The sequence below is a fragment of the Somniosus microcephalus genome, chromosome 19 (assembly GCF_052327205.1).
Source record: "Somniosus microcephalus isolate GS21.2 chromosome 19, FLI_Smic_1.0, whole genome shotgun sequence".
Taxonomy (NCBI): Eukaryota; Metazoa; Chordata; class Chondrichthyes; order Squaliformes; family Somniosidae; genus Somniosus; species Somniosus microcephalus.
Genome location: NC_141005.1, coordinates 13,534,662 through 13,547,202, shown reverse-complemented (window position 1 = coordinate 13,547,202; position 12,541 = coordinate 13,534,662).

Genomic DNA, 12,541 nt, shown 5'->3' with positions numbered 1-12,541 from the left:
ATTGTGGTGTATGTAACCTGTTCCACCTTAAGAGAACTTAAGCCTGTTCCACCTTAAGAGATGTACTACTTTCTCTGGCTGCTGTATACGTAATACCGGTGGTGACCACCGGTATATAAGTACTGTGTAGTGATATTGTATTTAGTATAGTCCTGCCCTCCAACTAGTAAAGACCTGTTGAACTTTATTCTTGTAGTCTGTGTCAGTAATTAATCTTAATACAACTGGAACACACAGACTTAACATCTCCAGCCAGGGGAAACAGCCTTTCAGCAGCCACCCTGTCAAGCCCTCTAAGAATTTTATACAATTACTGATGTTACCGCTCATTCTTCTAAACTCCAGAGAGTATAGGCCCAATCTACTCAATCTCTCCTCATAGGACAACCTTCTCATCCCAGGAATCAATCTAGCGAACCTTTGCTGCACTCCCTCTAAGGCAAGTATATCCTTCCTTAGGGTAAGGAGACCAAAACTAAGCACGGTACTCCAGGTGTGGTCTCACCAAAGCTCTGTATGAGATGCAGTTGCAAAGCAGGAAGTGGGGAAAGAATGGGCGCACAAACACAGATTTTTGGGATCCGTTTTACATTGTAGAAGTTTACGGGCGGTCCACTCAAACAATAATGGACTGCCTGGTTTAAAAACAGGGCGGTGGCAGCACGGTTTGAGAGGCTGCATGTCAGGAACTGTCATTGCCAGCCCATGAGCTCATTAATCAGTGAGGCTGGAGGACAAAACACACCACAGGCTCCATTTTCTTCACTTTCTTGGTCAGTTCCAGGCCATGCTGTTTAATTAGCCCTGGGCAGTCAGTACTTTCCCCCTGTGAGGCCCAGCAGGTTTTGTAACAGTCTCAAGTGCACACTGAATAAACACTAAGTCAATAAATACATAAAATCTTTAGTAGTCCCTTAAAACCTTTTAAAATAAACAATGGTTCCACAAAAGACAAACTTTCTCCTTAATGAGTCGCTAGGAAAACAAGAAGTGGCCCGTTTATGTCACTGTGACATAAGGGTGTGTTTGGAGTTGTCAAATATAAATGGCGGGGGGGGGGGGGAGACAAAATTCTTCGGGTTTTCCACAAGTTTCCCACCATAACCCCCGCTCCCAGAAAAGGCCACTATTCCAGCCCCCTTTATCTCAAAGAGGCAGGAGTACAAAAGGGAGGAAGCGATGCTTCAGCTGTACAGAGCCTTGGTCAGACCTCATTTAGAGTCACTGCGTTCATTTCTGGGCCCCGCACCTCAGGAAGGATATATCGGCCTTGGAGGGGGAGCAGCGTAGATTCACCAGAATGATACCGGCGATAAAAGGGTTAAATTATGAGGGCAGGTTGGACAGACTTGGCTTGTATTACCTTCAGTAGGCCTCAAAGGGCCAAATGGTGGCATAGTGGTTAGCACTGTGCCTCACAGCGCCAGGGACCCGGGTTCGAATCCGGCCTCGGGTGACTGTCTGTGTGGAGTTTGCACATTCTCCCCGTGTTTGCGTGGGTTTCCTCCGGGTGCTCCGGTTTCCTCCCACAGTCCAAAGATGTGCGGGTTAGGATGATTGGCTATGATAAATTGACCCTTAGTGTTAGGGGGATTAAATACGTGGGGTTACGGGGATAGGGTGGGATATGTGTTGGTGTAGGGGTTACGGGGATCGGGTGGGATATGTGTCGGTGCAGGCTCGATGGGCCGAAATGGCCTCTATCTGCACTGTGGGGTTTCTGTGATTCTGTGATCCTGCTCCTATTTCTTATGTTCTTAGTATGGGAGATTGAGGGGTGATCTGATTGAGGTGTTTGAAATGGTAAAAGGATCCGATAGGGTAGATAGAGAGAAACTATTTCCTCTGGTGGGGGAATTGGGAGCAAGGGGGGCAGAACCTCAAAATTAGAGCTGGGCCATTTAGGAGGGAAATCAGGAAGAACTTTTTCACACAAAGGGTGGTAGAAATCTGGAAAATACTCCCTCAAAAGGCTGCGGATGCTGGGGGACAATTAGAGTTTTCAAGACTGAGCTAGGTAGATTTTTGTTACGTAAGGGTATCAAGGGATATGGAGCTAAGGCGGGTAAATGGAGTTGAGGTGCAGATCAGCCATGATCTAACTGAATGGCACAACAGGCTCGAGGGGCAGAATGGCCTTCTCCGGTTCCTAATGTTCCTACATTTCTAGGGGATTCCTAGTTGCCTTGTATGGGGTGGACCAATGTTACCTGTCATTTTTTTTACGCCCTGTACGGCCCCTTTAAGGGCCTGCGCGGGCCATTCAAAGTACCGCGTGTGTGCAGTTTTTACAATGGCCCAGAAATTTGGGTCTGCACGGGTGAGTACGCACGGGGTACTCACCCGTAAGCCCAATGGAAGTGCCGGTTTCGTGCACGCACTGCGCATGCGCGGGAAACCGGCACTTCCGTTCCCCTGAAAGAAGGGGTTCAGAGGTCGAACGCGTGCGCAGGAGAGGCTGTGCGTGCGCATCAAACTTACGTTTTTTTGCAGGTTTTCCCGGGAGGGTAAGTCTCCAGAAGTTAGACATGTAAAAAGCAGGCGCAAGGCCTGCTTTTTACAAGGTAAGTGGTGAATTAATTAAAATTAAAACATTTTTTCCACAGGTTTATTATTTTTAAATACTTTAAAGAAAGGTAAGTTTATTTTTAGCCCCATTAGAAAATGTGATTAATTTTTTCAAAAGTTAAAATTATTGTTTACAATAGTTATTTCATGTAATTTATAGTTTATTTTAAAAATATGATGTTTTTTTAAATTTATTTGAAGATTTAGTGATTTTTGGGGCTCATAGTATTTATCTTCCTGTCAAACTTATGAATGAAGCATTCCCTGCTACCATTGGCTCTCCATGGCCCACGTGATCCCAGGGGATGCTTCGAACTAACTGCGCCCCTGGGATACGCAAGCACTGCATGCCGGCAGTTAGAGGAGGCCCAGGATCGGAATCCCACGCGGGCCCACAGCTCAACAGCCGGCGCGCAAGCTAAGTGCAGGTCGGGGGCTTGCACCTGCGGGAAGCCCCCAACCCGAATTTCTGGGCCATTGAGATGCCTGCCAGCCGGCTGCGCGGGTTCCCTGGAGCAGTGCGGGGCTGCGCACCTTACAGGGAGCACCGGGGCAGACCCTCTCATTCTCCCCTTGATAGGGAAGTGGAGGCAAGCAGGGGCGGGGGTGGGGGGGGCAGGGGTATCCACTCCTTTGGCTCTGTGGGGTCTCATTGTACCGGTGGAGGTCGGCACGCCGGGTGAGTTGAGGTGCAGCAGCCTCCAGAAGGCTGAATGTAGACCCAACCATTGAGGCTCAGGCCTGGGAAACAGACTGGGCCAATGAGTTGTGTTGACTATGACCAGGGTCGGAGTGGGAGAGAAGGAAGAAGCCCCCCCCCACCACCAATGATCTCTCTAAATTTTCCACCTGCGCGGGCCATGCAAAATTCCCCTCACGCGCGTTTTTTTTTCAAATTAAAAGCCAGCTCACCGGCTGCAGGGGACCTCAAGAGCACTGTGAGGCCACGCAGCTTAAAGGGGATATTGTCCACCAGCCCCAAACCGCTACCCCCCCCCCCCAGCCCCCACACCCTGCCATGGTCAGGTGGGCACTGGAGACATGTCCCAAGCGATGCTTGCGCCCGCCTGTCCCACGCCCTCCCACTGGCCCTACAAACCGCGGTGGGGCCAGTGCTGGGGTAGCACCATCCCAACATAACCATCAGGATCGCGGCCCATGGATTTCCTACCCTGCTGCGGTTTAATACGCACGTGTTTGGACTGGAGTTTGCTCAGGTGCTTCGGTTATGTTTGCTGGGGGAGTTGGAGGTGTTTTTTTGATATATATCACCCAGATGAATAGCCCCAGGAAATGAATGCACGAATAATGGGCTTTCTAATAAAGAGAAAAGGCCAGGATTTTTTGCGAGACTTTTAGTCAACAAAGTACATTCATTCACATAACTATCAGTTTGAATATCATACTGGGTGGTCTGGTTGTAGATCCCCATTGCTTCATAATTTGCCCTGCAGTGTCTCAAAATAAACTTCGATGGAGGGAGCAAATGAAGACAGGAGGAGCGGGGCTTAGTTTACAAAACATTAAGTGTCAAGTCTGCTCCACAGCCCCATAACTGTTGCTGTCAATTCATGTCATTAACAATGCTGGCATGCAATACCAATTCATCTCCTTCTAATACACTTCCTAATTGCGCCATTACTCATTAGCTATTGTGGAATCAGTGCTATTTTGCTTCACACAAAGGTTAGCAGCAATTTGGAACCCTCTCCCCCCAAAACGCTGTGGATCAATTGGAACTTTCAAGGCTGAGGCCGACTGATTTTTGGCAGGTAAGGGTATTAAGAAAGAAAGACGTGCATTTATATAGCGCCTTTCACAACCTCAGGACGTCTCAAAGCGCTTTACAGCCAATGAAGTACTTTTTTGGAGTGTCGTCACTGTTGTAATGTGGGAAACGCGGCAGCCAATTTGCGCACAGCAAGCTCCCACAAACAGCAATGTGATAATGACCCAGATAATCTGTTGACTAATCTCGTCAACACAACTCACTGGCCCAGCCTGTTTCCTTGGCCTGAGTCTCAATGGAGGCTGCTGCACCTCAACTCACCCGACGTGCCGACCTCCACCAGTAAACTGAGACCCAACTGAGCCAAAGGAGTGGATACCCCTGGCTTCCCCACTTGCCTTCACTTCCCTATCAAGGGGAGAATGAGAGGATCTGCCCCGGTGTTCCCCGTAAGGTGTGCGGCCACACACTGCTCCAGGGAACCTGCACAGCCGGCTGGCCGGCATCTCGATGTAAAAAGCGCGCACACGCTGTATTTTGAATGGCCCGCGCAGACCCTTGATGTTGATTGAGGGATTGAGGGATAACTATTGGCTGGGGTAACTCCCCTGCTTTTCTTCGAAATAGCATCATTTTTTTGTTTTGTTGTTAAATTGTTCTCAGCATGTGGGCAAAGCTGACAAGGCCACATTTATTGCCCATCCCTAGATGCCCTGAGAAGGCTATGGTGGGCCTTCTCCTTGAACGGCTGCAGTCCTTGTGGTGATGGTGCTTCCACAACGGTATTGGGTAAGGAATTCCAGGATACTGACCCAGCAACAATGTAGGAAAAGTGATACATGTCCAAGTCAGGGTGGTGAGCAACTTACAAGTGATGGTGTTCCCATGACAGTGTAGCTCTTGTCCTTCTCCGTGGTAGAAGTCGTAAGGCAGGTAGGTGTTATTGAAGTTCCCAAATATTTCTCAGGTTAAGGGCTATCTCTGCAATTTCTCATAATCTGTAAATTTATACAGAGAAGTTAACACATTTAGTTTTTATTTGATACTGTTATGGAGGATTTATATTTCATTGAAAGATCCCTGCCTCACAATGGAATTGTATTTTTTCTTTGGGTGAGCTTACTAGTACAATTCCTTGCCGGATCAATATTCCCTGAGATGTAAAAATTATACACCTCTGAAAATAACACAATAATCTGAACAGCGCCACAGTCCAGTCAAAGTATCAACTGTGGCTCAGTCGGTTGCACTCTTGCCTCTGAGACAAAAGATTGAGCACAAAAATCTAGGCTGACATTCCAGTGCAGTGCGGAGGGAGTGCTGCACTGTCGGAGGTGCCATCTTTCAGATGAGATGTTAAACCAAGGCCCCGTCTGCTCTCTCAAGGGAATGTAAAAGATCCCATGGCACTATTTTGAAGAAGAGCAGGGGAGTTCTCCCCAGTGTCCTGGGGCCAATATTTATCCCTCAATCAACATCACTAAAAACAGATTATCTGGTCATTATCACATTGCTGTTTGTGGGAGCTTGCTGTGCGCAAATTGGCTGCTGCGTTTCCCACATTACAACAGTGACTACACTTCAAAAGTACTTCATTGGCTGTAAAGCGCTTTGGGACATCCTGAGGCTGTGAAAGGTGCTGTAGAAAGGCAAGCCTTTCACCTTTTTCTTTTTCAAAGGCAGGTCTCAGAGCCCCTGTAATGGCCTAGTGGGTGTGAACTACGCAAATGTATTGCTCAACATATCCAGGGTAGAAGCATGATGCAACAGCAATTTCGTCATTGGGTCTCACTACAGACACGTCAACTTATAAGGATTTCAAAAGGAACAAATCACAGGTGTCAGCTGTGGCTCAGTGGGCAGCACTCTCGCCTCGGAGTCAGAAGGTTGTGGGTTTGAGTCCCACTCCAGGGACTTGAGCACAAAAATCTTGGCTGGCACTCCCAGTGCAGTGCTGAGGGAACGTTACACTGTTGGAGGTGCCGTCTTTCGGATGAAATTTTAAACAGAGGCCTCATCTTCTCTCTCAGTTGGACGTAAAAGATCCCGTGGCACTATTTCGATAGAAGAGGAACTTACAGGGGTTACGGACACAAAGCAGGGATGTGGGACTGAGCACAACTGCTCTTTCAAAGAGCCAGCACGGGTACGAAAGGCCGAATGGCCTCCTTCAGCACTGTAAGTTTCTATGAAGAGGTGGGGAGTTATCCCCGGTGTCCTGGCTAATAATTATCCCTCAACCAGCTTCACTAAAACGGATTATCTGGTCATTATCACATTGCTGGTTGTGGGACGTTGCCTTGCACATATTGGCCGCCACGTTTCCTACATTACAACAGTGACTACACTTCAAAAGTACTCCATTGGCTGTAAAGCAAGGCCAGCATTTATTGCCCATCCCTTGGTGGTTAACCACTACAGTCAATGATACTTCTTTGTACCAATTTGGTACAAACTGAGTGGTTTGCTGGGCCATTTCAGAGAGCAATTAAGAGTCATGCCACATTGCTGTGGGTCACATATAGGCCAGACCGGGTGAGAAAGGCAGATTTCCTTCCCTAAAGGACATTAGTGAACCAGATGGGTTTTTATGACAATTTGGTAGTTTCATGGTCATCAATACTGATACTAGCTTTTTTTCCATATTTATTTAAGTAACTGAACTTTAATTCCCCAGCTGATGTGGTGGGATTTGAACTCACGTCTCTCAGATCAATTGTCCATATCTCTGGATTATTAGTCCAGTAATATAACCACTATGGTACCGTTCCCCTGAATATGAAGGCGGTCGGGAACATTATAAATGCAAGTTCTTTCTTTCTTCTCATCCACGGGTGAGTCCAGACACCGGGTTATACGGGAGTTGCAGGAGCACATCGCAGCCCTGGCACATCCTGCCCTCAACTAAAGGCATTTTCATCCAGGTGGGGGAGGGTCAACGAATAAGACCTTCATGCTTGCTTTGAAGAAAAGAAAACGTTTGTGAAGGACATGAAGGTAGTTTGGGGGGAAACCCTGGCCGATGATTTTTCTTTTCCTATTTACCTTAGCCCAGGGCCACTGAAGCTCATTCTAACGCTCGCTGACGCCGCTCAGACTGAGTTCAGATAACTCTGTACGAAGCGGAGACAAAAACCTGGGGCTTTCCTACTCTGCGCGGCAGCTACAGCACGCCAGTTAAGTGGCTCGTTGGATCCCTAATTGCTAGTTGCGGCTGCAGCTTTTCTGGTATCGGCAGGATGAAAACAGCACTGTCGGCAGGAGCCCCGGTAATGATAGGTATTGAGAAACACGTACTGGACTGGAATGAGCAAAGCGTTGGCGCGCTCTGCCACCTGACGCGATGCACACCAGCAAAGCCCCAAACCTCTGCTGTAATAGTAGTATTTTGACAAACCGGCAATTTGTTATGCATACAACATGCTGTCACGTTACAGTATACCCAGCAACATTGCTGTCATTATACTGAAGGAAATATTGATGACAATCTGCAGTGAGTGATTGCCTCCCATCCTAAATGCTTTCCTAAGAACACATACAAGCAATTTGTGCAGAGGTTTTTTTGCAAACGTTTTTTTTCGAAGGCAGGCGCAGCACTTGCAATGTTCCCAACTACCTTCACGGCCTTTACAAACGTTTTCTTTTTAAAAAGCCCCCCCCAGGACAACATATGAAGGCATGGTCTGAAAGCAAGGCTGGCCCAGCGCCAAGGCCCAAGTTCTCACACCGTCCATGTTGCTGCGTACTTGCAGATGTAATTGTGTAAGACGCAACGTAAAATATAGCAGTGGCATCACTTTGGAGTAGGTTACAGACAAGAGTCAATGGTAAATAACAACAGAAAACACTGGAAAAACTCAGCAGGCCCGGCAACATCCGTGGAGAGAGAAACAGAGTCAACGTTTCAGGTCGAAGACCCTTCGTCAGAACTGAGAAAAAAGCAGGAAATGAAACAGATTAAAAGGCAAGTTTGGGAGCTGGGAAATGGGGGAGGGGATGAAAGAAGAGACTTTAAGAGATATTCAAGGTGAGACGAGATGGTAATAGGACAGATAAAGAAACAAACAATGGCTCCGGATGAAATGTGAAATGCGCTGGCAGGGTGAGAGACAGCTGCCCTGTGGGAGAGAGAGAGAAAAGGAAAAGGCACAAACCGAAAGTGTGGATAAAAAATCTCGTCCCCCCTTGAATATATCTCTTAATGTCTCTTCTTTCATCCCCTCATAGAATCATAGAGTTATACAGCACAGAAAGAGGCCCTTCGGCCCATCGTGTCCGCGCCGGCCATCAAGCCCTGTCTATTCTAATCCCATTTTCCAGCACTTGGTCCGTAGCCTTGTATGCTATGCCGTTTCAAGTGCTCATCTAAATGCTTCTTGAATGTTGTGAGGGTTCCTGCCTCTACCACCCTTTCAGGCAGTGAGTTCCAGATTCCAACCACCCTCTGGGTGAAAACGTTTTTCCTCAAATCCCCTCTAAACCTCCTGCCCCTTACCTTGAAACTATGCCCCCTGGTTATTGACCCCTCTACTAAGGGGAAAAGTTCCTTTCTATCTACCCTATTTATGCCCCTCATAATTTTGTACACCTCAATCAGGTCCCCCTCAGCCTTCTCTGCTCTAAGGAAAACAACCCCAGCCTGTCCAGTCTCTCCTCATAGCTGAAGCGCTCCAGCCCAGGTAACATCCTGGTGAATCTCCTCTGCACCCTCTCCATGATGTCTAGAAGGAACAGATCATCGGCAAAAGAACCAGAGGGGCGATGAGAGGACAATATTTTTATGCAGCGAGTTGTCATGATTTGGAATGCACTGCCTGAAAAGGCAGATTCAACAGTAACTCTCAAGAGGGAGCAGGATAATTACTTGAAGGGGGAAAATCTGCAGGGCTACAGGGAAAGAGCAGGGGGCGGGGGGCGGGTGGGGGAAGTGGGACTGATTGGAGAGCTCTTTCAAAGAGCTAGCACAGACACGATGGGCCGAATGGCCTCCTTCTGTGCTGTATCGTTCCATGATTCTATGAATGTTGGTGCTTCATTTCGGTCCCTGTGGGCTTGTGGCTTCGACTGAGTTGCCTTCAGAAAATAATCAATCATTCATTAATCACCAGTTGGGTGAGAGCCAGGCAGATCATTTTTGTTCCTGTTGGCATTCTCGGGTAAAGGCATTACAGTGACAGGATTTATAAATTGTAATTACTAATCTCAGAAGTACTCCCTTCAGATGATAATTTTTAATGAATATCCAGACTTGGCTCTAAAAATAACACAAGTCCTGTTTCTGTATTTTTTTTATATGTCAATATTGTCCAATTATTTCCAAGCGACTGATTGGTGCAAATTTCGCCAAAAGGTGAGTTGGCTTTTACTGCACTGTCATGTTTCCGAATTTTTGATCTTTTATTCTTCTTGACGTGAAAATTTTTTGATTGAGTTATCTTTAAGCGTTGAGGGACTTCAGCCATGTGGAGATTCTGCAGAAGCTGGGATTGTTCTCCTTAGAGCAGGGAAGGTTAAGGGGAAATTTAATAGAGGTATTTAGAATCAAAAGGGGTTTTGATAAGAGTGAATAAAGAGAAATAGTTTCCACTGGCAGGTGGGACAGTAACCAGAGAACACAGATTTAAGGTACTTGGGTAGAACTCCCCATCTCTTCTTCAAATTAGTTCCATGGGACCTTTTAAATCCACCTGAGAGGGTAGGCATCTTATCTGAGAAATGGCACCTCTGACAATGCAGCACACCCTCAGCACTGCACTGCAGTGTCAGCCTAGATTTTGTGCTCAGGTCTTTGGAGTGGGGACTATGAACCCACAACCTTCTGCCCCAGCAGTGAAAGTGCTACCCACTGAGCCACGGCTGAGACCTACGAATTAGGCACACTAGGGTAGAAATTGGTTAGTGCCTGACTACAGGCACAAAACGGGCAGCGCGACTGCAACACTCACCAGTAGATGTTGGCCCAAGGAGCTCCCGAAATTGGCCCTCGGGCCTCATCATTGTGCCTCCAGTGTCGCCCTCAGCAGTGCAGTAGATCCAGGAGGAGCACTTCTCCCCGCCCCCACCCCTCCCCCACCGGCTCCACGTAAAGATAAGTTTCAAAATATTAACTTACCTTTTTGGCGGCGGCCCTTTAAGGCCTGCTGGTTAGGCGGCACTAACTGAGTGGAGCAGGGCTGCTGGCAGCTGCGCTCAACGCCTACGAATTTACATGGAAGGTCCCTACACAGGTATTAGGCCCCTCATTAGCATATTCAAAACACGTAACACCTGTCTTAGGTGGCCAACAGGGATGCCTGAAAATCGCCCGACCTGATTATGGGGTTGGACATATTTCAGATGCCCTTGCGGCGTGGGCAGTTTGACCTAAAATTTGTCCTTTTTGCCTACGTTTTACGCTTGGAAAATGGGCCTGAGGACCTTTTCTCACCCAGGAGTTCTGTTTCTTTGTCTAGAAGGAAACGTATTGCAAAAAATACAGTCAAGTCACACATTCTGTTCTTATTTTTGTATTACCATTATAAATTCCTATGTCCATATGTATAATGAGAAATGGCTATGTAAACTTGTCACGCTGTAATTACACCCTTCTACCAGTGGTGGCGCTGCAGTACCTTCACTCAGGGGTGGGTGTAATTATGGTGTGACAAGTTCACATGGGTAGTTGCCATTATGAATGTGGACATTGGAATATATCACGGAGCTGTTGACAGGAAATGTGCACAGATGTAAAGATTTTTAATATATTATAAAAAAGTAGATTCAATGGCCTGGAATTTGCAGTCGGAATGATGCCGAGTTGGCAGCGTTCGGCGTCATTCCGCCTTTGAAACTGACCGCAGCTTCGCAATATGGAGCATGCGCAGGCGAAAATCCCGAAGTTGCGGTCAGTCATTGACAGCTCCAACACAGGCTGCGCTGTCGCCCCGCCCTCACCCCACCCCCCACCACCCATAGAGCTGGCAATCTGTGTAATCAGCCAAATCACTGAAACTGATGAAAACTTCGGCTCTTCTGCAGTGCGTACGCTGTTAAATTCCCCACTAAAAGTTAGACCCAAAGGGGATTTTGACAGCGTTATTGTTGCTACACAAATGCTGAGGGCCTGGAAAACTAATTTCAATTTTGTGCAGTGGGTAGCACTCTTGCATCTGAGGCAGAAGGTTGTGGGTTCAAGCCCCACTTAAGCACATACTCTAGGGTGTACTGCACTGACTTTTGCATGAGATTTTAAACCAAGCTTGCTTAGATGGACTTAAAAAAGATCCCCAGGGCCACTTTTTTGAAGAAGAGCAGGGAGTTCTCCAAGTGTCTTTGGGTGGGAACCTTGCTGAGTGCAAATTGGCTGCCGTGTTTCCTTACAGAAACATAAAAACATAGAAGATAGGAGCAGGAGTAGGCCATTTGGCCCCTCGAGCCCGCTCCGCCATTTAATGAGATTGTGGCGGAGCCACCAAGGGTCTCAGAACAATTAGTAATAATCCCTTTAACTACAGTGTAGTGCAGCCGCGGACTGCACCTTTAAACTGCCTGTTAACTGTACTGTATTGTGTTTCCCTGCACTCCACGTGATGACGTCATGACGCCGATCACGTGACCACCAGTGGCGCGAAGAACGCGATGACGTCATGACGTCAGCTTCCAGAATCTTCCAGTAGTCGTCAAGTGCCCAGCAAGCTGATTAGACCTGTGTAGCGTTTCTCCTGTAGTTTCCCTGTTAACTTAGTTGTTTATTAAAACCTGTTGATTTGATTCATCGAGTCGAATACCTTATTCAGATAGGAACTTCTGTTTCTACATTGGTGACCCCGATCTCGTCGGACAACTTTCATCGAGGATGAACACGAACGCCCTCGCCCTTAAACTGCCGCAGTTCTGGGAACAGCAGCCAGCAGCATGGTTTTTCCAGGCAGAAGCACAGTTCGCTCTCCGGGAGATCACAGCGGATGCGACCCGTTATTATTATGTGGTTGCCGCTCTCGACAGTGCCACAGCCTCGCGGGTCGTCAGCATCCTCGGCAGCCCACCGGAGGAGGGCAAGTACGAAGCGCTTAAAGCCCGTTTGCTACAGGTATTTGATCTTAATAAGTCGGAGCGGGCACGCAAGCTTATTTCCATGCCCGGCCTCGGGGACTCAAAACCGTCAGAGCTGATGAGTCAAATGCTCACGCTGTTGGGCGCGGAACCCCAATGTTTTTTATTCCGTGAGCTTTTCCTCTGCCAGCTACCTGAACCGGTTCAGGCGGC